The following is a 9,993-nucleotide window of genomic DNA, read 5'->3' on the forward strand; positions in this document are numbered from 1 at the left end:
CACACACCATATGATTCTTATTAGTGAAACATAGATCGTATATTTTTTAGATATATATGAGATGCCTAGTTTTGTAGATAATTATGAGATGTTGAGTTTTGTAGCTATATGTGAGATGTTGATTTTTTTAGATACATATTAAATGTTGAGTTTATTTGAAATATGAGATGTTGATTTACTTGAACACATATGACATACTAGATATATATGGGAATTTACAATCATTTATTCATTGTGTGAGAAGGAGATGTTGAGATTCTTGTAGATGAATACATATGAGATGTTTAGATGAACACATATGAAATGTTGAGTGTATACCGATATTTGAGATGAACTCATATATGTTTATTGTTTGAACTTTGTAAGGATGGTTTGGCTTCTCGACAATGCCATTGACACGAAACACCGGGCCTACATGATGCGCGAGAAGGAGATGGTAATAACGAGTAATCTAAATATTTTGCAAATTTGCCTTAAGTTGAAATTTACATGCCCTAAGATTTGTCATTACTTGTTTTTTGCAGAAGCTTGAACCTTTGAAGATTCGGTATCACGGGGTCTCTGGTCCTGCCATGCCTTACGATGAGCGGTACACACCGTACATCAAGCAGGCAGGACTACTCTCGTGGATTCAGTTGGTCAGCCGGTCCACGCCGAATCTGAACGCTCCACTGGAGTCCGCTCTTACTGATCGGTGGAGGCCGGAGACGCACAGTTTCCATCTTCGGACTGGGGAGATGACCGTGACGCTCGAGGATGTCTCGTTGATCACCGGTCTTGCTATCGACGGGATGCCTCTCTATATGAGCACCGATTCTGATGGGTGGCGCGAGCAGATGATTGCTCTTATCGGTATGGCTCCTACCGAGGCTGAGGCTGATGTAGAGGAAGGAGAAGAGAAGAAGGAGAGGGAAAGGAAAGCAGCCGGAGCTGCTTTCACGTGGATTCAAAATAACTTTGCGACGTGCCCTCCGGATGCCACTGATGATGTGATCCAGACACATGCTCGTGTCTACATGTGGTACGTTGTGTCGAGGACTTTGTTTCCTGACTCCACTGGCAAGAACGCTCCATGGATGTGGCTGAAGGCGTTGACCGTCTTCGATAGCAAATGGAGCTGGGGTTCAGCGACTCTTGCCTACTTGTACCGACAGGTAGTTGGTCTGTTTTGTGATCAACTCATTTCTTCATTAGCAATGCAAGCTTGCTGTCAAGTTAACATTGTTTTTCTTTCATATGCAGCTGGACGATGCGTGTTGCAGGATCACAGATAGTGCAGGCATTGGTGGTAATATGCTTCTACTTTCTGTGTCAAGACCACCGGGGTCAAGTTTCTTGTGTCTGAGCAATGCATTGAACAATGTGGCAAACCGATTGTTGGTGAAAGCGAGACAACAATCTTAAAGATCATCGGCCAACTCCTTGATACCACATGCCCTATAGAAGTTTGCACAAAAGTGCCTCATGCACCATCGATGGTGCAACTTTGTATGGCCGGGAATGTCAACCACCACCGCGTTTAGAATTCCTGGATGGCGATCCGATATGACACAAATTTCCCTTTCAGACGGTAATACCCTTGTTCTCAATTGACGCAAGAACCACTCCCAGTTATCATTGTTCTCCACCTCAACCAAAGCGAAAGCCAAAGGCAACACCCGGTTATTGGCATCACTTGCTATTGCAACCAATAAAGTGCCCTTGTATTGTCCGGTCAAGAACATGCCATCAATGGCGATGACGGGCCAACAATGCTCAAAAGCCCTCACGCATTGCTCAAAGGCCCAAAATGCACGGCCAAATACTCGGACGATCCTCCCGTTATGAATCAATGTTTGGTGCCCATGAGGCTCAACCACGTGAACCATGCCTGGGTTTGTGGCGGCCATAGCTAACAACAACCTAGGGAGTCGATTGTATGCTTCCTCCCAATTGCCATACAACATCTTGAATGCGGCTTGCTTCACCTTCCATGCCTTGCCGTACTTCACCTTGTAATGAAAGATGGCTTTCACAAGGTCAATGACACTCTTGATGCTCATTATTGGAAGTGTGGATATTTGGTTGGATAACCTGTAAGCAATGAACTCGGACGTGAGTTGTCTGTGTTGTTGGTACACAAGCTCGCCATCCGCATTCTTGTGCCGGCACATGTGAGTTGGTAGACAACTCACTATGCGCTGGGTGGGACCTCCTTTCCATGGCCTCGCACGCACAATCCATGGACATCTTGGCACTTCACATTTGACCGTGTAACGCACATTGACATCCGAGTTGGCCACTTTATGTGGACGATAATGTGTAACCGAATAGTTGTCGAGCCACATCTTCAATTCCAAGAAGGATTCAAACTTACAACCGGGATATATCCCGTTCTTGCCGTCTTCCAAATCACGGTGAGAACTTGGCCTAGCTCCAAGAGATATGCATTTGCCACCATCCACAACGGCTTCATCCGCGAGACAAAGATCCTTGAACAATGGTGTCTTGTGATCCCGCCCGAATACCTTCTTGAATGCTTGGGCCTCCTTCGGCGTGAACCCCTCCTCATCAACTTCTTCATCGGGGCCATCGTCATCCGAGTCCGATGCATATGCACGGGAAAAAGGGATGGATTGGTCCATTGTCTCTTGCACATGATATTGGTCGAGATCACCCACATTGTTGTCATGGAGATCAACTTCGTTGTCATCCTCCTCGTACTCACCATTCTCCTCTTCAAAAGCTTCATTTTGGTTGTTTGGAGTCGGGCTCAATGTTGGCCAATCTTGTTGCATGAAATGAGGTTCACTCATTTGATCTTGGTTAATGGGTGGGGGAGTGCTAGCAACCAACGGGGAGGGGTTCCGGTTCAAGTCCAAATTCAAAGTGGACTCAACCTTCTTGGAGGCAAATAACTCAAGAGCCTACTCTAGAGATTCGGCAGCCGTCTCCTTGTATGCAACCCAACGTTGCTTGGAGTTCACACGCATTGTCTTCCAATGGATGTGCATTCCAAAACCAACATTATGCCTTCCCTCGAACTCAACAACGTCACTTGGGTCCATCCAATTCAAATCCTTCCTCACTTGGTCCAAGAGCTCCACATAGCTAGGACTACTCTCAAACACCATGTCAAGTTCATCCGGGTCCGGCTCAACATTGCCTTGCAAAAAGGCCTCTTTATCCACATGATGAACATAAACACATGTTCTCCCCATCCCTACAATAATCAAAAACACACATATATCAAGTAAGTACTTAACAAAAATATTTGCACAAAATACATATGCCATAACATATATATGAATTAATAACCCTAACCCCCACTTAACAATAACCACAATCCTAACCATAGCATAACCCTAACACCAACATCAACATCAAACACACATAACCCTAACCCTAGCATAGTATGAAAGCCTAACCATACCAAATTAGCAAAGAAACATAACATGATTCAACACAAATTTGCAAATCCAAGCCAAAACTAGGGTTTCCCCAAAGTAGCAAGATTTGAGCAAATGTGACAATTCCTATGGATGAAAACAAGGGGATCGGAGGAGATTACCTTATGGGAGGGGTTGGCTTCGAAATCCACGGTCAAATACTCCGGATTTGCAAGATTTGAGAAGGATTTGAGAGGGGGGAGAGGGGAAGAGAGGAGGGGCGCAAGTCTAAGTGTCGTGGTTTTGTCATGGCAGATGTCCTAGAGAAAGGACTTAGTCGTGGAGCCATCGCTACGGGTTAGCTCGAAGGGGTTAAAGCGGACAAAGGGACGCAAGAGAGTTTTATACTAGTTCGGCCCCTTCGATGAAGGTAAAAGCCTACGTCTAGTTGTGATGGAATTGATGGGGTTTCGATGACCAGGGAGCGAATAAGATTTGCCTGAGTCTCGAGTTGTTGTTTGTTGTCCCTGAACCGCCGCCGGGTCGTCCCCTTATATACATGGGTTGACTCCCGTCGGTTTACAGACTCCGAGGCCGGCTCATAATCGTGTCCGGCTCGGTCTCTGCTACGTATATCTTACAACACAAGTTTACATCTCAATGCCGGTTTGTGTCTACATGCCTTAAACCGGCTTTGGGCCCTGGGCCTTCATGGAGCATCACCGTCTGTCTTCATGGGCTTCAGATACAGATGAACTACTTATGAAGTTAACCCGGCCTCTACTGGCCGGTTTACGCCCAGTGGTAATATCCCCAACATTAGGCCCCAGATTGATTTGAACTGGTTCATGTCAATCCTCAATACTTGAGAAAATTTCTTCTTCAACATCTTCACACAATCTTGTAAACCGCCATGACATCATGTTCTAGGATCTTGGTAAACCGCCGTGACGTCACCTGTCATTAACGAGCCTCCGACAATCGAGGCGACTGCATTACCTTATCCAGAAATCCGGCTCCTCGATTTTCGCATCTGTCGTTTATCTCCTTATAAATAGGGCCAGGGGGTCTTTCCAGTTTCCCCCTTGTGCCTCTTCGCTTCATCTTCATACTCGCGACGCCCGAACCCTCGACCTCAGCCGCCGCCGTCAACCTTCGACCGCTGCACCAACTTTGGCCGCTGCATCGACCTGAACGTACCAGAGCTCCTCCGCGCGCCACCGCTGCTCAACAACATCCGTAAGTCTCCCCTTTCTCTTACCATAGATCTGCGCTTAGGGTTTCCGTCGTTCATCGGTGTTCGTCGCCGCCCTTCTTTTCCCTTGTTTATATCCATGGGTTAGATCCAAAAACCGCATAGGTCTCGTGCGGTAGTAGTTTAAACTACATAGATCTCGTGCTTTAGCAGTTTCAGCACCTGTTTGATATCCAACTCATCTCATCTTGGTGAACCTTCAGTACACTGGAATTTAGGTCAGAATATTTTTTGTTTTTCCCATGCGCGGTAGATCTGAAATTACCATAGCAAGATGTGAAACTTGTTTCTTCCTTCTCTTACACCCTTTGAATACCAGATTGGCCGGTTTAACCTCACAGAAAAAATGATGACCCGATAGATACCATTAGTTCCCTGTTGAACCGCCAATGCATTACACTGTTCCGGTCGATTGGCCGGTTTTACCAATATGCTAGTATCCTCATACCGCTGTATAGTTGTCCACTGTAAATCTTAAACCGGTAATACTCATGTTTCAGATTTTCTTTGTCATGGCTAAACAAGTTTATGAGTGCAATTGGGCTCCCTCTCGAGTAACCGAGGAGCAATTAAACAACCTTGTTAAGACGGGCGCCCTAGCCAAGAAAGATGTCATCCACTGGAGGGTCCCTGGCCCGGAAAATCCTCCTACACCCAAGGATGGAGAAGTAATCGTGTTTGCTGATCATCTCGGATGAGGTTTTAGCCCTCCCGGTTCAAAAAAATTCCAAGATGTGCTAGCCAATTTTCAGCTGCGCCCTCAAGACATCGGCCCCAACTCTGTTACCAATATCTGCCACTTCCAAGTATTCTGTGAAGCTTATCTGCAGGAGGAACCTACAGTCGAACTGTTTAGGGATTTCTTTCATTTAAACCGTCGCACCGAGTTCTCAGATGGACCCAATACGGAACTAGGCGGGATGGCGGTTCAGAAGAGAAAAGAAGTCACCTTCCCCCATCCCAAACTCCACCGTCACCCCAAAGAGTGGAACCAAACTTGGTTTTACCGCATGTATACCTCTCCATCTGATGAAAACCCCCTGCCGGGTTACCGCCCTGAACGCCTGAGCAACACACACTCGTTTCCTCAGAGGCTGACAGCAAGAGAACGGGCCAACTATGCTCCCCAACTTTCGAAGCTTAGAGCCTTCATGGCGAACGGTTTGACAGGAGTCGATCTTTCTCGTTGCTGGATAAGCTGGAGCATTCTGCCCTTAAGCCGACGCCCCGGTTTGATGTGTGAGTACACGGGGAGTTTGAAGGATGCTCAGCAGCACATTGACATTCAGCTTACACATGACAAAGTCACTGAGGCTGTAAAGAAAATTCTGAACGAACCGGAGGCCGTTTGTGCCCAAACCGGGCTACTCCCTTTCTGCACCTTCAATAAACCACCAGCTGTAAGAATCATATAATCCTTTGTATCTGATTTTGCTTCTGTCCAAATACTCTCTGAAAGTGTGATTATATTTCTGACAGGGTGATGATTCGTTCTGGAACAAGAAACCATCACAAGATAAACTAGCAAAACCGCAAGACAAACCGGTCAAGCCAGTTCGACCAAAGACCAAGGTTGTCAAGAAACCTGCCAAGAGAAGGACCACTGCATCCTCCGATCTACCAGCTGATGACAATGTGCGTAATCCGAAATCAGAGGTAGAACTTGACTCTCTTGGCTTATTTTTCGTACATCTCATTGACAATGATTATTATCAGGACGACTGTAAGGGCATTTGTATCCCTTAGATGTTTTGGTGATTGATGACAATGCTTTTGTGGACTAATCGTGTGCATTGTGTGTTTTCAGAGATTCATCCTTTTGGCACGAGACGATTCCCTCCCCTCGGAGCTTGAAGCGAAGACGGTGTAGTCCTTTCGAATTAGTTTGGTGGACTAGTTTCATAGGGATCACCGTACTATCAAGAGGGGGTCCGCTTTGGAAAGGCTAGGGCGGAATCATCACGTACACTTCCTTTGCCCCCCTCCGAGCCTTTCCGCTTCAATGATGGGCTCGTTCCCCTTCTCATTGTGCCCTCTCTGGTCCCAGCGGTAGTACCGCGGGCCGGAGCGGTAGTACCGCTTGGGTGCTACAAGCGGTAGTACCGCTCTAGAGCGGTAGTACCGCTGGTAGCCCCCAGCCGTAGTACCGCTGCGGTCTCGTGCTAGTACCGCCTCGATTCGAGGGGTCTTTTTTCGTGTCGGGTTTTACGGTACTAGCCGCGGCAGTGGGGGCCGTAGTACCGCCCTGACCACCGCGGTAGTACCGCTCTGGGCCCAGCGGCAGTATCGCGAGGGGGAGCGGTAGTACCGCTGGCCAAGCGGTAGTACCGCTCTCTGTGGGGCTGGTGTGGGGGGTAACGGTTGGATTGTTTCCCCCACTATATAAGGAGGTCTTCTTCCCAAAGTTGACCTACCTCTTCCCCCAAAAGCTCCATTGTTGCTCCAAGCTCCATTTTCGCCCGATCTCTCTCCCTAGCCAATCAAACTTGTTGATTTTCTCGGGATTGCTTGAGAAGGCCCCGATCTACACTTCCACCAAGAGAAATTTGATTCCTCCCACTAATCCCTAGCGGATCTTGTTACTCTTGAGTGTTTGAGCACCCTAGACGGTTGAGGTCACCGCGGAGCCATAGTCCATTGTTGTGAAGCTTCGTGGTGTCGTTGGGAGCCTCCAATTAAGTTGTGGAGATTGCCCGAACCTTGTTTGTAAAGGTTCGGTCGCCGCCTTCAAGGGCACCAACAGTGGAATCATGGCATCTCGCATTGTGTGAGGGCGTGAGGAGAATACGGTGGCCCTAGTGGCTTCTTGGGGAGCATTGTGCCTCCACACCGCTCTAACGGAGACGTACTTCCCCTCAAAAGGAAGGAACTTCAGTAACACATCCTCGTCCCCACCGGCTCCACTCTTGGTTATCTCTTACCTTTACTTGTGCGCGCTTATATTGTGTTGTATCCCTTCCTTGCGTGTGTGCTAGTTGTTGTTGCATCATATAGGTTGCCCACCTAGTTACATATCTAGACAACCTACTTTGATGCAAAGTTTAAATTGGTAAAGAAAAGCTAAAAATTGTTAGTTGCCTATTCACCCCCCTCTAGTCAACTATGTCGATCCTTTTCAATTGGTATCAGAGCATCGTCTCTTTTTAAGGACTTTACCGTCCGAAGAGTATGGTTGACGTCGTAGACGGTGTGGAGGAGCACTCCGGTGTGAATCCGGTCTCGTCTACGGGAGATGGGGGAACCGCGGTCTCTCGTGAGGAATTAAATGTGGCGTTGGACACATTGAAAACCTCCATGACTACCGAGGTCGAAAGCATGTTTAATAAATACTTAGAAGGGCTTAAGCTTTCCACCGCACCGTTGAAAGTGGGTGATCCCGCCAACAAGGTGACGGATGCTACCTCCGACAAAGGGGAAGCTACTAGCGAGAAAGCTCCTTCTTCTAGTGGTAGAAAGGGCACCGGCATCTTTGCCCATGTGGAACCTCCACCTGTCTATGGTGGACCGCTCCCTTCCACTCATTTAAATCATGCCGGCCCGGCTCCTAAGATTGAGAAGAATGTAGATTTTGATTCTTGGGTCTATCATTTTAAGCGTCATTTAAATCATGTGAACACTAACCTTTGGAGAATCATTGAACAAGGTTTCTATCCGCATGATCGAAGTAACTTCACTCCTAGAGAAGTTGTGGATCATCAATTCAATGAGAATGCTCTCTTCATCATCCAAGAAGCAATCCCACCCGAAGATCTTCCTCATCTCCGGCCTTACACCGTGGCCAAAGATGCTTGGCTCCAAGTTGTTTCCCTCTATCTGGGAAGCGCAAGCATTCAACGCTCCAACTATGAAGTTGTGCAAAATGAAGCCGATGAGTTTGCAATGAAAGAAGATGAAGAACCTCGTGAGCTTTTTCGGAGAGTAACCAAACTCGCGGTCTCTCTCCGAGATCATGGAAGTAAGGACACGGATGACAATTGGATCAAGCGCAAATTCCTCAAGGCAATGATGCCCTACCACAAAGCCATGTCCTCCGTAATTCGTCAAAGGCCGGACTTCCACACCTTGTCATCAAGTGAAGTGTTGGATGAGTTTGTTGCTATGAGCATCTTGGACAAGACCGCCGACAATGCGGTTCTTCGCTCTCAAAGAGTAAAGAAGCCCAACCTTGCTCTAAAGGCCAAGGTTAGTATGGAGGAAGAGGATGAAGAGGAAGAAGAGGAGGGCAACCTCGAAGATACGAAGTATGCCTATCATGAACACATGGCTCTTGCTTCAAGGCAATTTTGGAGCAAGAAGAACACAAGGCCAAACTTCAACAAGAACAATTCAAGTGGCGCAAAGGGCAAGCAACGAGTGAGGACTTGCTTAAATTGTGGCAATGTGATCCACTTTATTGCGGAGTGCCCTTACGAGAAGAGGGAGGACAATGGTGGCAAGCTCATTAGAAAGGACAAGGCCAAGTCGCTCCCCAACAAGAGCAACTTCACCAAGAAGACTCCTCCCAAGGCATTGGTGGTACAAGAAGAGTACAATGAGGATGATGACAATGATGAAGATGGTGAGTCGGTTGCCATGGCCTCCGTTGCCATTGCGAAGACTCCACGGATGTCTCTCTTCGACTCACCCAATGAGAACATCACCGCCAAGTGCCTCATGGCTAAAGCCACCAACAAGGTAACCTCCAACATCAAAACTACCATCATTAATCATCCTTCTTCGACGGATAGCATTGATGAACATGAGGGGACAAATGTGGAGGAAAATGAGTTTGAGACCTTTATGGGTAAACTCAAGGGTAAATCCAAGAAGCACTTCGTTGCTCTGTTGGAACAACTTGGTGAAGCCAATGACATGATCGAGGCTCACGAAGATACCATCTCTAAGATGGAGGGGCATAGTCGTGACTATGCCGATGAGATTTCGGATCTTTCCAATGCTCTTGACGAAGAGCGTGGTCTTCGTTTGGCTCTTGAGGAGTCATACAACGATGATCATGCTAAGTTAAAGAAAGATCTTGACATGCTCTTGTTGTGTCTCGTGTGCTAAACTCCGAGAAGGCAAAACTTGGGATTGATCTTGCTAGACTTAAAGAGGAGTTTGACATTCTCGACAAGGCTCACAAAGTCTTGAAGGGCGTTCATGCTAGCCTCAAGGAGTCTCATGATCAACTCCAAGTAAAGCTAACTAAGGAGAAAGCCACCTTTCCGCATATGATGTTAATTGATAATGCAAATGCTACTAACCCTTGTTGTGAGCATGTGCATCTTGTTGAGGAGAATGCTAAGTTGAAGGAGCAACTTGAGAAAGGCCTTGTGTCGGGTGGTAGGTGCGACATATGCCAACGGGTGGCTTATCATTGTGGGAGCCAGT

This window comes from Triticum aestivum, chromosome 5D, assembly GCF_018294505.1.
Source record: "Triticum aestivum cultivar Chinese Spring chromosome 5D, IWGSC CS RefSeq v2.1, whole genome shotgun sequence".
NCBI lineage: Eukaryota > Viridiplantae > Streptophyta > Magnoliopsida > Poales > Poaceae > Triticum > Triticum aestivum.